Source organism: Epinephelus moara, chromosome 5, assembly GCF_006386435.1.
Source record: "Epinephelus moara isolate mb chromosome 5, YSFRI_EMoa_1.0, whole genome shotgun sequence".
Taxonomy (NCBI): domain Eukaryota; kingdom Metazoa; phylum Chordata; class Actinopteri; order Perciformes; family Serranidae; genus Epinephelus; species Epinephelus moara.
This window is the reverse complement of record NC_065510.1, coordinates 8,239,247-8,261,442: the sequence shown is the minus strand read 5'-3', so window position 1 is coordinate 8,261,442 and position 22,196 is coordinate 8,239,247.

Genomic DNA, 22,196 nt, shown 5'->3' with positions numbered 1-22,196 from the left:
AAATGTTAAAATATATATGGAAGTGAAAAGTGAAAATAAATTATTCATTCAAAAGAATTACCAAAATTATATTTAACCTGAAAAAACGTTTCACACACTTATTTTTATTTTGAATACATTGTTGTATTTTTCAAAATTCAAGATCAACACATGAATTTTCAGTTTCAAATTTTATTTTTTCAAGTACAAAACATTTGACCCTAATGTAGCTCCATAGTCCTGATGGTTCCAGTTGCGCCCAATGACGTGGCAGCGAGGGACATCATTTGGAATAAAGACTGACTCTCTACAGCTTCAAATTTATTATTGATATTGACTTTATCCTCCATTTTTTAAGTTTAACTCACTCATGAAATGTGATGAACGTGTCACCATTCATGTCACAATAGAAGTGAAGGAGTAATAAGATCTGTTATGTGTTATGTATTGGAAATTTAATGTCGTGGCAGAAAAGAACTGGCCAAGATTGTGAAGAAGTGACTTTAACCAGTAAAATAGTAAACTAGTTTCATACTTCAGGTGGCTCAGCACTGGAGATAATTCCACCAGCGTCCACATTACTCTGCTGATTCAAGCCTCTGTACGGGGTTGTAGTTGATCGTTACTCCAGAAGAGGGCAGTCTAACATCAGATATAATCTATAATCATCGGACACAGCTGTGAGCTGCACTGCATAAAGTCCTCAGGAATTCTCAGGGAAAGTTGTCATCTTTGTGACGGAGTTTTAAAATGATACATCCATCATCCCAACAATGTTTTAATGTTCAGGATTAAGACCTTATATTAATACTGTGTAGATTCTTACTGGCACAGATCTAAAAATGCCTTTACTGTCTTTACCTTACCCTGTCTTTACTATCTTCTTTATGGATGAGAGCGTTTTAGTGTTTACTGTTATAAAAAACTCATCAGTGTTGCTTAAGAAAGGCCTTCATCATGACGTATCAGTGACACAGTATCATCAGTCTGTATGGTGCTTTCAATTCCCAGTCATAGTCTGATCCAAATTTGAACAAAATCAAAAGCACTACTTTAACACTTAACACAAATTAATTTTAAAGAGCGTACACTGTATTGTGATCACCTGGCCATGAACAAGGCATGCTGCTGGCTATGGTGAAAATGCAGCCTAGTCACCAAAGAAAAATGTTTTACTTTTATTTTATTTTTTTTTGGTAGGATTTTTTTTGTAGTATTGCAGCATTGTTTACAGTATTTTGCATCATAATCAATAAAAGTGTGACTTTGTTGTTTTATTGGTGCATGTTCTCAAATTTTTTTGATATATTTTTGATATACATTTACTTGTTCATGTCTTTAATGCAGTAGTAGTAGTATTTTGTACAAATTTCTCACCAAAAGCTACATTTTACAAGATTACCTTGAACATATCATGAGAATGTTTATGATTTAATGTTTAATTCCGCACAATACTCATTTTTACTGAATAGAGCTTGAACGCTTCACAATGTAAGTCAATGCAACATCCGTGAGCTGTTCGTTGCGGCCACTAGCTGCTCAGAGGTAACAATAACTAGCTCTCCTCCTGCTGATTTAAACACAGATTTATTGGGCTGTTTTTTTCATGTTCTTTATATCCACAGCCACTCCTCTCAGTGGTATAGTGGTAGTTGAGTGGGCACCGAAGAGCTTTCGTCGTTTTGACATTATAACAATACACCTGTTTCGGGGTCCATGTGACTTCGGATAACCTAACCATTTTCCCAAGAGAGCAGGTAAAGTGTAACAAGCTGCAGAAGGGGGTCCGGGTGTGCAGGTACCAAGAAAAAAAGGCCTCTCTGTTATTAAGTAGGCTTTGCTTTGTAGTTATGTTTGGGGCGGCAGTAGCTCAGTCCATAGGGACTTGGGTTGGGAACCGGAGGGTCGCCTGCTCAAGTCCCCATCCGGACCAAAATATGGAGCGTGGACTGGTAGCTGGAGAGGTGCCAGTTCACCTCCTGGGCACTGCCGAGGTGCCCCTGAGCAAGGCACCAAACCCCCCAACCACTCGGAGCGCCTGTCATGGGCAGCCCACTCTGACATCTCTCCACTCAGTGCATGTATAGGTCCAGTTTGTGCATGTGTGTATTTGGACCTGTGTGTAATTGACAACAGAGTGAAAAATTGAATTTCCCCTCGGGGATTAATAAAGTATATTAAATTAAATTAAAATGATGTTGTTGTGGCCTTATGTAATGTTTCAAAATTATAGTAGTAATAGTGTTGAAAAAAAAAACAGTAAAAGATAGACGTTTGATTGCTTTTTCTTCCCCATTTGTGGCGCCCCCTATGGATGATGTTGCCCTTAGCATCCACCTATTATGCCTGTGCCACGGGCCAGCACTGATTTGGTCGATATCTCCAACACTCGGCAACTGACACCAAAACGATATAGACTGATAAATAGCACTACAGGTAAGAGGGAAAATACATACTTTTGATTTTGGGGTGAACTGTCCCTTTAAACTGACAGTTTGAGCAGACTGACCTCAGAACAAAAGCACAGATTATAGATTTAGTCACTAAACAAATGCACCATTTGAAACAGGAAATAAATGAACAACAGAGCATTCCCACACATACAGCAGGGTCACCCTCTCCTCACCTTTAAATCTTAACTTAGAAAAAAAAAATGAGACCAGTGACCTGGCCACTGTCCCCTCCTCTCTGCCATCAGTCTCATCCTCTCCCATGAGCTCTCATTCATCTCCAGCTGTCTATGATCTGTTCTCCCTCTGTCAGATAAGGGAGGATCCCCAAAGTCAAAGGCCCTGCTCTCCCTTTTCCTGCTGACTGCAGTCTGCATAAATCATACAGATGCTGAAGACACAAACCCTGGGTCCACACATTATTTACTGCTTTACTACCTCCTAATGTCAAAGATCCTCCTCAGTGTTGGCACTGCTGCATAAATCAATGCTGGCACTATCAACTGTGCAAACAGTCCAGTCTCATACCTGAGAAGTAAATATTATATGATGTAGTGATACATGCACATTTGGGAGTTAAGTGCCTTGTTTTAGCACAATTTTGTTGTTAGGCACTTATGATTGTTCATTCCCTTTGTCAGACATACATGTACATATATATATACTGTATATATATTTCCTCCTCAACTTCCTGCCTGTGCTCACGAGACAGTTTGTTTGGCTGCGTGTCTGCTGCCTCTGTGATACTAGGCCCACACACACACACACACACACACACACACACACACACACACACACACACCGCTACAAAGGAAATTGCTCATCTTCTTCTCTTCCTTTGATGCTCTCAGACGGGATTGACTTGATGGATTCCTGTTATTTATTGTATGTAATATGTGTGGGTGTGGCGTGCGTGCGTGTGTGCCTGTGTGTGTGTTTGTACGGCAGGTCGGGGATAGGTTATATTCTTATCTTAAAACAAAGGCTTTTCTCACTGATTTGGAGCAGGAGAATGAAAGGTCTGTAGGAGAGGTCTGAGACAGAAGTTCATCATCCAAGATGAAAGACAGATTTCTAAAGAGAGAAAGAAATCAGAAAGCAAACCTGACACCAGACAAAGGAAAAAAAAACAGTTGCTTGAGTTGTCATAAAAAGTCAGATGACTTAAAGCACTAGTGTAAAGGATTTAGGAGGATATACTGGCAGTAATGGAGCACAGTTTAATAAGTATGTTTTCTTTACTGCATAATGAAAATAAGAATCGTGTTTCCATTTCCTGAGAATGAGCCGTTCAGATACAGATGCTACAAAAAGAGCTGGCCCTCCTTTATGGAGATTGTTATGTTGCACCGCCATGTTCTTCTATCATTCTCATGTGTTCATTCACTTACTTTTATAGGAACCCTGGCCTTCAGCTAGAATTTGTTTGAAACTGAAATTTAAATTCGCAAAACAACCTAAAATTCTAGTACCATCCACATCACAATATTCTCCAGTTATACTCACAGACCAGGTGTTGCTGTAATGTATCCTCCCCCCACTGCCCCCTGCAAACCGGCTGTCCCCTCTGTCACCCTGACAAAACAGAGAGCGCTGCAGGGTCATAAACTTCAGCTGGTCCTGTTTTGGCTACAGACCGACAAGACACACACACACACACACACACACACACACACACACACACACACACACACACACACACACACACACACACACACAAAATCCCTATATGTACCCTTAACATAGAACAGCAGGCTTTACAGTAACTATACAATGCTCAAAGAGTGCAGGTTTCTGTGTGAACTTAAGACTAGAGCAGCTAATTTTACTGCTGAGTACACTTTTCTAATCAGATGAGATGAACACAGATTTATTCTAAATACTCTGCGGCTGCTCTAAAATCAGAAACAGTCAAGCAAATGTGCTTTGCATCACTCAACCACTGTGATTAAGTATCTTTAAAGCTAAAAATACGCACTGCTTTGCACTGCGCTCATATGGTGCTTATGGCGGTAATGTCAGGATGGCATTGTAACAGAAATGTAGCGCCCACCCTCCAGTATCCCCCTGGTTAACGCTGTTAGCTCTGTCAGCACTGTTGCCTGTTGTATAGTGCTGTTTAATTCGTTAACACTGTTAGTTGTTAGCCACCTGCTCATGGATGTATTAAGGGGCCTGGGTACAGCGTCGGACAACTTTCATTCCTATGAAAGTTGCTCATTGGCACACAAAGCTAAGAAAGCTTTATTTCTGGGGGTTGTGACACTCAACAAATTGATCCATGTCTCTTTCCCAATGTAAGTCTACAGTAAAAAGTAATTTTGGGCCCCATGGCATCATGTGACGGACACTGGAGTTGTGATTCCGCTGTTTGGCCGTTATGAAAATCGGCCTCAAAGCCTGGCACACTTTTTGGGGTCTGCTCTTGCTCAGCCAAAAACATGTTGAGAACCATGTCCAAACAACACATACGCTCTGAATTTCGCATTGAGCCCCTTTAGCAATACTGGTGAAATTAATATACAAAGTGGAGTTGCTAATAGTGATAAACCCATCATAATTAATCACCCAACTATGAACTTCCCCCAGCTCCACAGAGCTCAGCGTCTTTAAGCTCTTTTTTTTGTTTTATTTTGTTTTTTATTTTCATTTTTTTTTAGAGCCAACCTATTTATTGTTTTGGTTCAGTATCACTCTCATCAACCTAGCTCCAGTGACAGCAGCAGCTGTTTTCAGTTAAAACCCACTTTACAGAACTGTCAAGCACCAAAAAGACAAAGTTATTGACTAGCTAACATTGCCAACATAATAGCATCTTTAGCAGCTAGAGAGCCTCACATTTAGGAGTTCCTTAGGAGTTGGTGGTACGCAGCTGAAAGAAGAGTGAATATTGGACTCCGTCAGAAACACGACCCTAAATAAATGCTAATGTTGCTATGTGTCTGCTTGATGTGGAAAAACAGTACTGACACGACAGAGTGCTGCAGGGATGACATTTACTTGTAGGTCAACACAGAACAGAATTTTACCATTGGATTTTGGATTACTGAAGAAAGTAATCTCAGTGCAAACAAAAGTTTATTTTTACATGTATTGTTCAGCAAGATAACCTTCACAAATGAACTTATTATTTTTGAGGAATGAATGCAGTCGCCAGAAGTGCAAAGCTAACGTTAGGCTATAATTAAATTGCACCACACTCGCATGACCTCAACGTCGCCACCACAACAAGGCTTTAAAGCCACGTTCTTCATGATGATGTTCTGTAGCCTGATTTAGCCATTTTTAATACATGTTAAGGCTTCGGAATTTATGTGTGGGGTATTTACTGGCGTATTTTTTGTCCCAAAGCAAAACGTGGATGTCTCTTAAATTTGTGTGAACCACAGACCTTATTTCAGGCATCTTACCAAAAACCTATTGACTTTGAGACAAGGGAACCAGGAGCGCTAAAATGCTAACTCATCATCAGATTTTAGGACATGTTACTGCACTACTCTATCACCACCACAACTCTTTTTCACTGTTGTGTTTACAGTTGTTTTTACTGCCCCCAAGTGGACAAAAAAAACAGCTTTACATGACTGGGTTTGATTGTTTGAATCATCATTTTTTAGAGCCATTCAGTCTGTTTGAAATATTTGTAGAATGCCAACACGTGAAATGAGCTCTTGAGGTGTTGTAAACCAGCAGATTTGTTAACAAACTCAATGCCATGAGGTTGAAATTCACTAAAACTGTTGACAATATTCCAATATTGTACAAAGAAATACAGCAACCTTGGAAAAATGACATTAACAAAGAGAAAATCTATGTTAACTTGGTGCTGTTACTTTGAAAGCAAATGCTTCAATTCTAGCTGCAGACATTTGAAGTTACAACAGCAGACTTAACAAACACATGTCCAAAGTTTTGTTCTGTCCCAGTCATACACACACACACACACACACACACACACACACATACACATGAACAAACCATTAATGTGAAAGCAAGCCAGACTTGGTGGTGATTTAGAGGTAGCAGACAGTGGAAGGGTAGAGGCCAAGCTCTGGGTCTCATACTATCTCTCTCCATTCACCAGCCCATAAATAATCACACAGCCTCACAGTGACACGAGAGAAGCTGCAGTCTGAGATGAAGGACAGAGCGAGAAAGAGGGAGAGGAGACAGTGTCGTTTGATGAGCAGAGAGAAAGAGAGTGGAGAGTTGAGAGAAAGAAGACAGGTGTGGGAAAAGAGAGACACACAGACGTCCTGCTGGCTCCAGTCTGGGTCAGTATTTGTTTTTACTTTCAAGTCTTCATAGTTAAAAACTTTTCAAAGTGTGATTATAATGGTCAGAGTTGATGCTCCAATGGTTTGTAGCAGCATGGATTTTTTTTTCTTGATCCAAAAATAGTCTCATCTAAAGCCTCCCTCTCACTGTGTTATGCTGTTAGCGTCATCAACACTGCTGTTTTTTCTTTTTTCTTTTCTCTTTAACATTTTATCAGAATTCCTGCTCTTAACCACAAGGACCCCTGCCACTCAGGTTCTCACGATCCCTGTCAGAGAGTCACTCTGTGGGCTGTGAGAACCACCAACAGCCCCGGCTGCTGGAGGCCTCACGCTGCAGTGGTCCGCTCCCTCGACGCACGCACACAGACGCAAAACAAAAACACACACAAACATGTCACAAGTCGACGTATGTTACACAGAATCAAACAAGCATACATAATGGCACACATGGCTTCTTCACTTCAGCTTTCAGTGAAACATCCTCTCTGTCTCTAAAAACAAACACAGCTGTCGAAGCTGCTCCGCTATAGATGCTGAAAAATATTAAAATATTAGGTGAGAATGAGCTTTGTGTTCATCACAGCAATTATTACATCTATCACTTATGTATCTCCATGGGTGCTTTGGCCCCTGTGTGTGGGACATTTTTTTAAGTGGGTCACCCTCAGCTACAGTAAAGTCTCATAACCCTTAAACATAAGACTATAAATTTGGCTACTTATGCAACACTTTTATTTTGAAATCTGGATCTTTATTTTACAAACTTTGAAACACTGATGGTTTGAGCACAGTTATAAATTAAACATGTCAGTATATAAGTGCAAGGCTTTTAAAGCGGACCTATTATGCTCATTTTGAGATTGATACATGTATTGAGGGGTCCGCTAGAACATGTTTACAGGCTTTAATGGTCAAAAACACTTTATTTTCCTCGTACAGTCTTTGCTAGAACACCTGTATTCACCCGCTGTCTGAGACACTCAGTTTTAGTGCCTGTCTCTTTAAGACCCCCTCGCAAAAAACCCTGCCTGCTCTGATTGGTCAGCACTTTTTACTGTGAAAAGTCACCAATCAAAGCTTCTAAACACAACTAGACATGTTCCAGTAGAAATATGACCCAAAATCGTGAGAAATTACTGGCAATCATAATTACATATTTCCATTACATTAGCATGTAATGTGCCTGCAGCAGATAACCATATAAAGACATCCAGCACACTACAGCAGGATTTACACTTGTGCATCAGCTCTATGCAGAGCCTACACTGTAACACACAATGCCGAAGGCTAGGCATGTGGCTTGTACTGCTGTGATCATTTATACTTGTGCGGTTGTGCGTCTGTGTCACTCTGCGATTATATCACCAAAACACTAGTAGGCGGGGTTTTTGTGAAGTGCTGTAAAGTTCTGTTGATTCAAAACACACATTATATGGCGTAACAGCAATTTCAAACACAAGTACAGAAATTAGCTTCACTATAACTCATAGCATTCACAGACAAAGCATTTCCACACTTTCCAGACAAATACAACATTCTAATGTTATTAGCACAAGGCTATGGCATTTTACATTGTATAGATTAGCCTAGTGGCTAGCAGACTTTTCCACTACTTATATGAAGCCAGGGACAACAGCAACATTTAACAAAGGTAACATTCACCGACAAAACAACTGACTTATGCTAACGTTATTAGCACAAGCCTAAGGCATTTTACATTGTATAGATTAGCCTAGTGGCTAGCAGACTTTTCCGCTACTTATATGAAGCCAGGGACAACAGCAACATTTAACAAAGGTAACATTCACCGACAAAACAACTGACTTATGCTAACGTTATTAGCACAAGCCTAAGGCATTTTACATTGTATAAATTAGCCTAGCAACAAGCGGGGATTTCCTCTACCCACATGAAGTCAGGACAAATCACACACAGAGTTAAAATGCCATTTTTGTGGAGGCTTTATTTTCTTCACAATTTATTGTTTCTTGTCTGTGAAATTAAAGTAAATGAAAGCTCTGTTTCCACTGAGGGAAACTGTTTCAGCTAACCAAAATAAACAGGGGGTCTGCATCGCTGCGACGCATTGTTACATTTCTGGGGAGGTGCACGTCAGGCACTACGTAGACGCAGAACCTACGCCATAGGTGTGGCTTTGATTCGAGGCAGAAGTATAAATCCCACATATGACATCATACTGTTGCCTGAGTAGAAAAAAGGTTCCAGAATGGTAGGAAACCTGAGGTTTCAATTCACGGGCAACAGCTCTGGTGGACATTCCTGCAGTCAGCATGCCAATTGCACTCTTCCTTCAAAACTTGCGACATCTGTGGCATTGTGCTGTGTGATAAAACTGAACATTTCAGAGTGGCCTTTTATTGTGGCCAGCCTAAGGCACACCTGTGCAATATTCATGCTGTCTAATCAGCATCTTGATATGCCACACCTGTGAGGTGGGATGGATTATCTTGGCAAAGGAGAAGTGCTCACTAACACAGATTTAGACAGATTTGTGAACAATATTTGAGGGAAATGGTCTTTTGTGTGTATAGAAAATGTTTTAGATCTTTGAGTTCAGCTCATGAAAAATGGGAGCAAAAACAAAAGTGTTGCGTTTATATTTTTGTTCAGTGTACTATACTATAGTATTTGTGCCCGTTTTTGTAACTAATAGCTGCAGTTTTCTCCCAGCTTGTGTTACTGCTGCGATGGCGTCCATCCCCACAGATCGTCTCACCACAGCTCATTAGCAGCGCTGATGACTCTGAGGAGAAACTCTGGTGAAGAACGTCATTAACATCTGTTTGCGGTCCACACGGCGAGGTTGAAGGCCATGTGAAAACAAAATAACAACACTGATGAGGCCAACAACTGCAGAGTCTGGAGCGTGGACCGAACATGGGTTCCCATGACTGTGTCATCTCCCTCCCACCTCCCTCTGTCACCCCCCCTCCCCCCCTATTGTTTTTATTCCTCCCTTCTTCCCAATCATTAAATCTCACCCTCTTGTTCTTGTTACCTTTTTTCCTTTCAATGCCTTCTCATCTTTCTCTACTTTCCTCCTCGCTTTCCTCCTTGTTTCATCTCCCCGTGTGCCTCCACATTGTTCCCACCCTCGTTTTCCTTGTTTCCATCACCTTGTTTTCTCCCTCCCCTCTTCACTCCTGCTGCCTCTTTCTTTCCTGCTCCTCCTCCCCTTTCTTCTCTCAAAGCATCACTCCTCTCTGTCAGTCAGAGATAAGAACATACTGAGCAGTCGGGTGGCAAATAAGAAGTCTTTCCCTCAATTTAGGATGCAGGCCTGAACGTCAGCAATCGTCAGCTCAGGGTGAAATCTGTTCTCGCTGTGAAGGTGGCAAGAAAAAGAAACTCTAGGGAAAGAGCTGGCAGCCTTAAACCTGAAGCAATTTGCACTTGTAATTAGTGATAAAGCTGAATGTCAGTTTCCACAGTGATTTTAATGGCCTTTCTATTTGCATACATTTTTTAGAATGAAAACCACAGCACTGTATTAAACTAATGTCCAGACTTTTGTCCTTTGCAGCACAGTAAGAAAAGAAAAAAAAGATAATTCACAGATGTTGCGTGTTACTAGTAAAACTGTTTCTGCATGTTCCCAAACTAGGACATATTATTTTATTAACATCTAACCACATCCAAGCTGCCGTACTCTGACTATATTTTTCTGTGTTTCTAATACTGTGTGCTACTAGTATTTATCAAGATTATCCTTTCATTCTCTCACAATAATTTAGCATTTTTCATTTGATTTAATTCAGGGGCCAGCGATCAATATGAGATGGTGTCAGTTAAAAACTTAATTGTCTTTTTCTTGCCTGTTTGCCATTGTTGACCGAGTGCTAGGTGTGCTGGGACAGAAATGGTGACACAGATGTGCCATTTCAAAATACAGTTTTTACTTTGCATTGATAATATTAGATAGTTACGGAAGCATATTGTACGGATACGGAAGCGTATTGCATTCACTTGACAAATTAAAAAAAAGCCCTGTTTTTCTGAGTAATATTTTCTGTTTTTTGTGGATTTTTTTTTCTGTTTTTCATGGTAATTTGTTTTCCTGAACGAGGGGTAACAGGTTAGGTTAGTAACAGGTTGTAACAACGTTAGCTGACAAACATGTATGGGCATGATTTCAGTTGTCAGGTAACGTTAAGCTAACAGTTTTTTTCCATCATGCTGGACATTGTTACTCATCACAAATTTGTCAGCTAATGTTGTTACAACCTGTTACTAACCTAACCTGTTACATTGCGCGATAGGCCTACACTAGAAGGATGCAGTCGAAAACATAGCTAGATTATCACACCCTGTGTGTAACTAATTACGTGCCTTACCCTTATTGATCCCATAGCTGAAATTGTCTAGGAGCAGGAGCACGGATGCAAAATACATCCATGAGCAGGAGTCACCATGGATGCAGGGGTCACTTGCAGGTGTCAGGTGGGAGCTTCTTGCGAGATTTTGAAGTATCTAGTCTCCTCGTTCAGGAAAAAAAATTACCACGAAAAACAGAAAAAAAATACCCAGAAAAACAGAAAATATTACTCAGAAAAACAGGGAAAAATTACCACAAAAAAACAGGGAAAAAATTATTTAGAAAAACAGAAAAATAAATAAATTACTCTGAAAAACAGAAAAAAATACTCAGAAAAACAGGGCTTTTTTTATTTGTCAAGTGAATGCAATATGCTTCCGTAGATAGTTGATCATTGAATCAATATATCAATCCAGACTGACGTATCATCACACCCCTAATTGTCAGGCCAGCACCTTAGATGTTAGCGTCACTGCTATCAGTGTGTGAGCGTGGGTAAAAAGGGGGAAAAATGAAAAGCACTTTGGATAAGAGATCGATTTAAATGTAGTTCATTTCAGGTTTCATGACTGAAATAATCAGAGGGAATTACATAAGATTTGGAAGGGGACACAGAAGGAATGCAAAAGTACGATGAAGTTTAAAATTGAGAGTAAATCCCATTATGAGTACTTGCAAGATAAATTAAATGCCCTGACTGCTTTGTAATGACCTGAGACACCACTTAGGTAGTATTGCTGGAGGACTGTCACTTCTAGACTGCACACACACACACACACACACATGCACACACACTTAGAGAGAGACATTACTACCCTGTCTGTGCCCTCTAGGGCCTGGTGTGTGTGTGTGTGTGTGTGTGTGTGTGTGTGTGTGTGTGTGTGTGTGTGTGTGTGTGTGCTCCTCTCAGACGCTGGTATATTAATAGAACTTTGCTCCACTGATGATGAAGTTGCCACCTGTACCCTGTCACAGCCACACACCACACACACACAGAGGAAAGATGACACAGGGATATGGAGAATAAGGAAGATACACTGTCAAGAGTTTCAGTAAACGCAGAGGGAAGCAGACACAAAGAGCAGTTAACAACACAGAGAAACAGGAGTAAAAAAAGACATGGACGCTGCTCTCGTCTTCCTTCAGTGTTCCTGGCTCGGGACCAAACAGCGAGTCTGACTGCCTCCCCTGGGGAGAGTAACTCCAGGCCTGAATTCCTGTGTGTTATTTCATGTTTTCCTCTCCGTCGCTACAATTTCTCCCTGAAACACAGTCTGCGCACCAGCCCTCATTAAATCAACTCTGCCAGTGTCTGCAGCGTTATAAAACACACTGTGTGAGCAGCTATGTGCAGCATACAAGTGCATGCCGACAGCCTTGCATGCAAACACATGAACACGAACAAGCATGCACAAGCACAGTACACAAAGATTAACACTCCCTCTGTTTTCTCCATCTTTGTTTTCCTGTCTTATTTACATTCCCGTAGAGCAACAAGTGGAGGAGTACGGGAGGTTCTGACGGAGAGAAGTGAAGGTCTTTCATAGACAGAAGTCATTTCCGTTGTGTTGGGGAGGTCTGTGAAGGGGTCAAGCCTTCCCCAGTCCCGGCTGTGTGAATCACATAAACACTCAGACTGAAACACTCCCACTTCGTACTCGTCTACAGCCCTCCTCTGGTGCTCACGCTGCAGGAGCCACACTCAGTCTGTCTGTACCGTGCTATTAGTGTTCTTGTATGGAAATGCTGTTGAGTGTCTTGAGTGTCCATCGACAGTTAAGTACCAGTTTTTGGACCCTTTATGGATGGAGTGGATGGAGGAGACTCATGTTTCCACAGCACAGCCCCACCCAACTATGAGACTTCTTTGTGATTCTCAGACTATTTAAACAATATTCAATTTCTATCTCACTATATAATGACGAAAACTCTGTGTGTGTGTCTGTTCCACGTTTTTCTCCTCACTGACTTGGTCAATCCATGTGAAATTTGGCACAGTGGTAGAGGGTCATGGGAGGATGCGAATGAAGCAATATTACATCAATTGGCCAAAGGGGGGCGCTATAGCAACCGATTGAAATTGCAAACGTTGAATGNTCTGAGGGGACCCCTCCATTATTGACCCCATCAAACAAAATGGGGGCGCTAGAGACCTAATTTCTTATCTAGGCATAACCGCCATATCGATTTTTACTAAACTTGGTAGATATGTAGAACAGGACGCCTCAAGGTGACTGGAGAAATTTAACTCTAATTGGCAACTGGGTGGCGCTGTAACAACAGAAAAATGCTTTAAAATGGCTAAAATGCGACCGATCGCTGTGGCTCCCCCTGTGGACCAATGTTGTTGTTTTCTAATTTTTGGTATGACTAAGTCATGGTATGGTATGCTGTACATAATCACAGAAACTGTCAGTGTGTCATTCTGTCAGTCAGTCATGCACATAGGCATTGAGGATTGGCATAGGTAGAAGGTGACAAAGCTACCAATGGGTATGGACTAGTTTGTTATGACCTCATATTCAAACTCCATTACATTAGTTTATAATGCAGGTTTTCTTCCAAATATACTAAAGCTTATTTTCTTTCGTCTATCATTTTATTTTCAATCCAGAGTCAGAGAGGACATTACACAGCTGTTTTCACAGGCTGAGTCGCACTCCCTGTAACAACTAAACTGACCTTTATCCGTAAAATAGGTGGATCGACCAATTGAACTTTCCAGTTATAGTTCTTAAATACAAAAAGTTGAACCCATTGATTGAAACACATTGATCTGATGCGAGAAAAAACCCTGAAGAACTCCTTTTGTAAATTATTTATCAGATTGTTAGGGTTTAGTCCACTGAAATACTGATTAAATTCACACAATGAAACCTTCTCCCTGTTTGATTCACGTGGCGTCAGTGGCCAACTCATCATTCTGGTGTATTGATTTCTTCCCATGAGAAAATCCCACTTTAGTGTGTCACTGCAGAGCAGCAGATCAAACACGAGTGTGGACGATCGGGGTTGTCGTGTTTGTTTTCTCGCACTCCTGTCAAAATCTGTTCCTCTTTCTCAGCCTTGTAAGTGCACTAACACAAACACACACATCCAGATACACAAACACACTGAACACAAAGCAGCTCTTTAATGGTGAGGATCCCACAACACAGCTGGCCTTGTTTAGGGAGTTGAGGCCACTGATAGTGGCCACATACAGTAGATGAAAAATGGAGGTTCAATGATCAGATATTAACATATTCCCTTAAAGGTACATTCCCTAGTTTGTCACAGCACCTCCTGTTCCCACAGATCTCTTAACAATTATCTACAGCAAGATATTTCCACTGCAAACCTTCTGCTCAGCACAACCCCTCGCTCTGTATCACCACGAATAACTGATATAAAGATGCAAACTATATGAGTATTCTAATATTTGGTCAAGAAACATGGTGGACCTTCTCATATGCATCTACAGTGCGATGTCTGTTAACCCTTTTTATAATTCCAGCTTTAGCGACCTATAATCAGACCTTAACAATATCATGCCATTTGCATCATTTAGTATGGCACTGACAAATGCTAAAAGTAAAGCAATCTAATGCAACAATCCTGCAATAAACCCTGACTTCAAGAGGGTTATAATGTTCAGAGTGTATTCAAAAAGGTGTTGATTTATTTATGCTAAGATTTTGCAGGTGTACCTAACAAACTGGCAACTGATTGTACATTTATTTATTTTTTTACTGTAATGGTATCCATGGAATGGATATACAGCTCCAACACTTTACTTACTTTAATTTACTTACTTCACTTTACTTTACTTACTTGACTTTACTTACTTTACTTTTTTAACTTTACTTACTTGACTTTACTTTACTTACTTTAATTTACTTACTTTACTTCACTTTACTTACTTTACTTCACTTTACTTACTTTACTTAACTTACTTTACTTTACTTTTTACTTCACTTTACTTACTTTACTTAACTTACTTTACTTTACTTACTTTACTTCACTTTACGTTACTTACTTTACTTACTTTACTTCACTTTACGTTACTTACTTTACTTACTTTACTTCACTTTATGTTACTTACTTTACTTACTTTACTTCACTTTACGTTACTTACTTTACTGACTTTACTTAAAGGTAGGGTCTGGAGGATTTTCCAGTTACTGTTTGTAAACACACAGTCAAATTCGGCCCCTCCTATCAGGCTCAACTCTCCCGGGTGTACGGAGCCCAGAGGTACGGAAGAAGGCTTCACAGAAGAGGTTCAGGCAAGGCTTGCGCTGGTGCACGCTCGGACAAGCTCGGGCACGGCAACTGCGCTCTCTCATTGGCTGGGGAAATCTCCGCCCAGAAGCGGTCCGAGCTCACAAAAACATCAAAATACAGTTAAAGGGCAGGAGCTCCGCAAAAAGAGTCACCACCACACATGAGTAGAAGCCCATAGGTGATGATTAAGCAGGATTTCATTTGTATATGTCTATATTTTGTTTTTGTTTGAAAATCCTCCAGATCCTACCTTTAACTTACTTTACTTTACTTTCTTTACTTTACTGACTTGACTTTACTTACTTTACTTTCTTTACTTTACTTCCTTGACTTTACTTTACTTACTTTAATTTATTTACTTTACTTGACTTTACGTTACTTACTTTACTGATGTTACTTTCTTTACTTTACTTACTTGACTTTACTTACTTTACTCTCTTTAATTACTTGACTTTACTTACTTTACTTAACTTACTTTACTTTACTTTACTTTACTTTCTTTACTTACTTTAATTTACTTACTTTACTTCACTTTACTTCACTTTACTGACTTTACTTAATTTACTTTACTTTCTTTACTTCACTGTACTTTACTTTACTTACTTTACTTCACTTTACTTACTTTACTTTACTTACTTTACTTCACTTTACTTTACTTACTTGACTTCACTTTACTTTCTTTACTTGACTTTACTTTACTTACTTGACTTCACTTTACTTACTTTACTTCACTTTACTTACTTCACTTTGCTGACTTTACTTAACTTACTTTACATGACTTTTTTCTCACTTTACTTTACTTACCTTACTTTACTTACTTTACTTTCTTTACTTTACTTACTTGACTTTACTTACTTTAATTTACTTACTTTACCTTACTTACTTCACTTTACTTACCTTACTTTACTTTACTTACTTTACTTTCTTTACTTCACTTTACTTACTTTACTTTACTTACTTGACTTCACTTTACTTACTTTACTTCACTTTACTTACTTCACTTTGCTGACTTTACTTAACTTACTTTACATGACTTTTTTCTCACTTTACTTCACTTACTTTACTTTACTTACTTTACTTTCTTTACTTTACTTACTTGACTTCACTTTACTTACTTCACTTTACTTATTTTACTTACTTCACTTCACTTACTTTACTTTACTTTCTTTACTTACTTGACTTTACTTTACTTACTTGACTTCACTTTACTTACTTTACTTCACTTACTTTACTTAACTTACTTTACTTTCTTTACTTCATTTTACTTACTTACTTTGCTTTACTTACTTGACTTCACTTTACTTACTTTACTTCACTTTACTTACTTCGCTTTACTTACTTTACTTCACTTACTTTACTTACTTTACTTTCTTTACTCTACTTACTTCACTTTACTTACTTTACTTTACTTCCTTTTACTTACTTTACTTTACTTACTTTACTTTCTTTACTTTACTTACTTTACTTTCTTTACTTTACTTACTTTACTTACTTGACTTCACTTTACTTACTTTACTTCACTTTACTTACTTCACTTTACTTACTTTACTTCACTTACTTTACTTACTTTACTTTCTTTACTCTACTTACTTCACTTTACTTACTTTACTTTACTTCACTTTACTTACTTTACTTTACTTACTTTACTTTCTTTACTTTACTTACTTTACTTTCTTTACTTTACTTACTTTACTTACTTGACTTCACTTTACTTACTTTACTTATTTCACTTACTTTACTTAACTTACTTTACCTTCTTTACTTTACTTACTTGACTTCACTTTACTTACTTTACTTACTTTACTAACTTTACTTTCTTTACTTTACTTTACTTACTTTACTTCACTTACTTTACTTAACTTACTTTACTTTCTTTACTTCATTTTACTTACTTACTTTGCTTTACTTACTTGACTTCACTTTACTTACTTTACTTCACTTTACTTACTTCGCTTTACTTACTTTACTTCACTTACTTTACTTACTTTACTTTCTTTACTCTACTTACTTCACTTTACTTACTTTACTTTACTTCACTTTACTTACTTTACTTTACTTACTTTACTTTCTTTACTTTACTTACTTTACTTTCTTTACTTTACTTACTTTACTTACTTGACTTCACTTTACTTACTTTACTTATTTCACTTACTTTACTTAACTTACTTTACTTTCTTTACTTTACTTACTTTACTTACTTTACTTACTTGACTTCACTTTACTTACTTTACTCATTTCACTTACTTTACTTAACTTACTTTACCTTCTTTACTTTACTTACTTGACTTCACTTTACTTACTTTACTTCACTTTACTGACTTTACTTACTTTACTTATTTTTACTTACTTTACTTTACTTTACTTACTTTACTTACTTGACTTCACTTTACTTACTGTACTTCACTTTGCTTACTTTACTTAACTTACTTTACTTCACCTTATTTACTTTACTTAACTTACTTTACTTTACTTTCTTTACTTACTTGACTTTACTTTACTTACTTTACTTACTTGACTTTACTTACTTTACTTTACTTTACTTAACTTACTTTACTTTACTTACTAAATGGACTATTATGGACTGAAGCATGGACTGGAGCACTGACGCTGTAAACAGCTTTCAGTCAAAAGAGGTTGTCTGATAGAAAGGTGAAGTGGTGAAAATACGCTCAATATAGTGTACATTTTAACAGTTCTAGAATTTTATGGGAGGGATTTTTTAGGTGGTTAAAATATGTTTTGTTTCTGTCCCCGTCCACAGCAGTACATTGCTGAGCTACCAAAGTGGCACTCCTGCTGCTTCTCCAAACTGGGGTCGTGCCAGCTGTAGGTAAAACACTGACTGTGGATAAGTACCTCATACAGCCCCACTTCAGAAAATCTGAACTATCCTTTTGATGTGTTAGGAATCCATGTTGGACCAATCAGATTGCTGCTTACATCTATAATTGTTTTTATAGATGTTGTTTGTTTTTTTTAATATGTGATTGTGCAGCGTCTTTAGTTAAGTAGTATTACAGTAGAAACATGCAAGTAAATCAAAATCTCAAACTGCTCTCAACTTAGTTGCACTATCGAATGTACCAAATAAATGTGGTAATATTTTTATAACAGACTTGCTTTGCTGATTTGATTCCTCACACTGCATCCCAGATCCAGTAAAGGGAACAATAACTGGTTTTGTTCTCAATGCTTCTGGGTTCATGTCAAGTTTATTTTCTTGTGAAGCTCTAATCGCCAAAGTATTTCAAACCTTTTTTTTTCCTACAAAATTAGACACAGCACCTTTGGCTAACTGAGCCCATTCCTTTGTGTTTTATTGTGTGTGAGTCACGTAGATGGAAGCAGGATTTCATCTGGACAGTGCTCATGCATGTTATGACTTGTCTGACTGACCGTCTCGTTTTAGACTCTCAGATGTCTCATAGTGTTCGTGTGTGTGACGGCATCTGTGTATTGGCTGCTGTAGCTGCACATATAATATATATGTTTGTTAATATGTTATATTTCATGCTTGTGTCTTGTTTTCATCTGTTAGTGGATTATGAATGTTGAGTTGTGTTTGTGTGTGAGTGACACCAGTGGGTCAGTCTTCACAGTGATGCTGTTAAACCCATTTCACCGGGCTGAGGGTTGGTGACAACGATCAGAGTTTCAGGTTGCAGTGTGTTCCTGAACACGCACAGTTGAATTTAGTGTCTCCGTCCACAGCTCATTTACAGCTGAGGTGACGGGCGGAAGTATTTGGTTAGCGTTGCACCTACAGCAACTTTCCCAAGACTGTGTATAAATATACAGGCTTAAAATGGAAATGCAAACTTGGCGACTGAACCGTAAATAAACTGTATAAATAAACAGAAATGTAATAGGTGAGTGAACTTTCATGACACAGTTGACACGGAGATTTTTCAAAAAAGCAAAGCTGGCTAGGTTTTATCATGATTATTGATGATTGTGTGTGGCCTGTTATTTAAAACTGTTAAACACATACACACACACACAGATTTTGGAGATGTTAGAACAATTAACAATGTATAAGCTGGTTCAGTGCCATGCTCACTTCAACAGGAAAAAGGAGACTCTTTATGGGGATTGAACACGTGGCTTTTCAGTATTGTATCAAAGCGTTACAGTTAAGAGAAATAAAAGGAAATAGTAATTGCTTGCTGTCTTGTCAACGGATTTACTTTCTTGTCGCTAACAGCCGCTAACAGTGTTCATTTAGGATCACATCCACCAAACAATTTAGTTTTCTTGCATTTGATAAGTAAGAAAAAAGTTTTATTGGATTTTTAAATTGGGTTAATTAAGGAATTTGTTTGTTTGTACTCTGTAAACCGTCAAGAAGTAGTTCTGGAAACAAAGAGTCCTTTTCTTATACCTGACATGTCTGTGATATTTGTTCCAATCGGCTTTCTGTGGTGTCATGTTGGTTTGTAAATGAAGGCTTCATTTTTGTCTGCTCATGTTTCCAAGTGTAATAGAGCTGCTGACTTTCAGACCTCAACATCCGTCTCCTTATACCCATAAGCCCTTGTGTTATAAGGTCATTTCCTGTCGTTGACTGGGGATTCTCACTTCTAACAAATCTCTCCACATTGAGCTTGGAAGAAAACAGTGAACTGCATTTTCAGACATTATTTATCTAGACGTACTTGAGTTTAAATTGCAGCATTCTCACCTGCAAACATACCCAAAGTAAAGCTGGTCTGAAAAATAGTTTTAAAATTCACAATAGATTAAATGACTACATGTACTGTGACAGATTTTGCTTGCAAACCAACAGAGAATTTCCACTTGACTTTGCAGTTCCCCTCAGCTCTATGTAGCTTTTTAACATCTTTCAGCTCTCAGCAATTTTTTTTTCATAGACACCTGTTTCACTTCACTCCCACCACGCTCATCAGCATTGTTTTCAGACACAGTAAGCAGCTATTTTTAGCAAAAATCTCTGATAAACCCACTGTGCCCAACCTACCCAGTATTTAACGACACAAAGACAAAGTTGGCGACTAGATGGTGAACAGCGAGAAGCATCTGGCAGCTAAAGAGTCACATATTTCCCTGTAGAGTTACTGGCCCCTTTTACACTGCTTGTTCAAGATAGGAATATAGCGCGGTTATGCTGCCTTGCCGTTCTGTAGAGCAGGTATGATTGGGGCATGGGAGGACAGAGCTGTCTTGTCTTTAAGCTTGCAACGGAGGTAGTAACAGTAGTAGTAGTAGTAACAGTAACTGTGTAAAAAGGACAGCCAGCAGGATAGGACCATAGGCGGAACAGGTGTGAGGTTTTGACGATGTGCTATGCATGCAACCAAAAAGCAGCTAGCAGCAGTTAGCAGCTAACTCAAAGAAGACAACAGCGGCCGAAAGTCTGCAAATGAAGAAAACAATGTGGTGAGGGAGCTCCTCACCTTTCCAGCAGAAGATAAGATTATTCTCCTTATAACAGAGACAGTAAATGATGATTATTGCCATGTAATGCCACTGTTATTGTTTAGAAAGCACTGCCGACTAGAGGCTAACGCCATTGTGTTAAACGTCATGCCCATCACGCTTCTTTTATTTCTGGGATGCCGGCATGCTGTCTACAATCACGCACTGGAGCATCATGATGCCGTAAGGGACTTTGTAGCGCCCTAAAGTGCAATCTCTGTGTCAAAAGGGCTAACGAATACCAAATCAGAGATAGGAAATTCTAAAGAAACACAACTCTAAATAAATGCTAATGTCTGCGTCTGCTGGATTTGTAAATAGGCAACTGTTTGCTAAAAAATACACCGTATCAATCACTTCTCACGAACTGCGGTCAAACTGTCAAACTAGGCTGATCACATTTAAATCAAGTGTCTGTTACTGCATTGCCCATTTCTTGTCTCAAAAGTTTTCAGAAACATTTTAGTGTACTGTTCAGCTGTAAAATGCATCCATCATTGTGGCCCAAACTGGTCTCACTGCGAAGTCACCAAAATCCAGCACTTGGGAAGTGACTTGCGGCATCAGACACCAACAAACAAGGCCATCCTTTCACATCGGCATGATACATGGCCAGTTGCCCTTATAGTTTAACAGGGCTCAGCGGCATCAGGGGGAAACACAGCGGGACAAGAACGAAAGTTAAGACAACAAAAGTCCGAGTGGGGCAGGTGGGAGGGGTGGTGGATGGGTCCAACAAACACCGACTTACACCCGGGAGAGTAATGTTCGCGTCCCATAAGTTTACAAAGCCAAACCCTGTTCCTTTTTCCTAAACCTAACCACATGCTTTTGATGGCTTAACCCAACTATGTGCGTCAGGGGAGTACATTTTCGGTTTTGTATCAACGTTGTGGGTTTATTTTGAAAGAGTCTACTGTATGTAAATGGAATATTTCCTGTGAAAACAGAAGTGTATTTTGAAAGAAGGCAATGCATGTGACAGGCAGAACCTGACACGGCATCCCAGAATGTCAACAACCAATGCACCCAGGGTATCTTGCACGTTATATCCGGACATAGAAAGTCCATGACCAAACACTGATATGTGATGAGGTCAGAGTGAGAATGTGTTGGGCGGCCAGATCAATAACTCTCATTTAACAGCTAAACAGTACACTAAAATATGTTTCTAAAAAAACACTTGAGGCCAGAAACAGGCAATGCAGTAACAGAAACTTGATTGATATTTGATCAGCACTGCCTAGTTAGACAGTTTAACTGCAGTTAATTTTTTTTTTTTTTTTTTTTTTATATATACTTTATTAATCCCCAAGGGGAAATTCAATTTTTTCACTCTGTTTGTCAATTACACACAGGTCCGAACACACACATGCACAAACAGGACCTATACATGCACTAAGTGGAGAGATGTCAGAGTGGGCTGCCCATGACAGGCGCTCAGAGCGG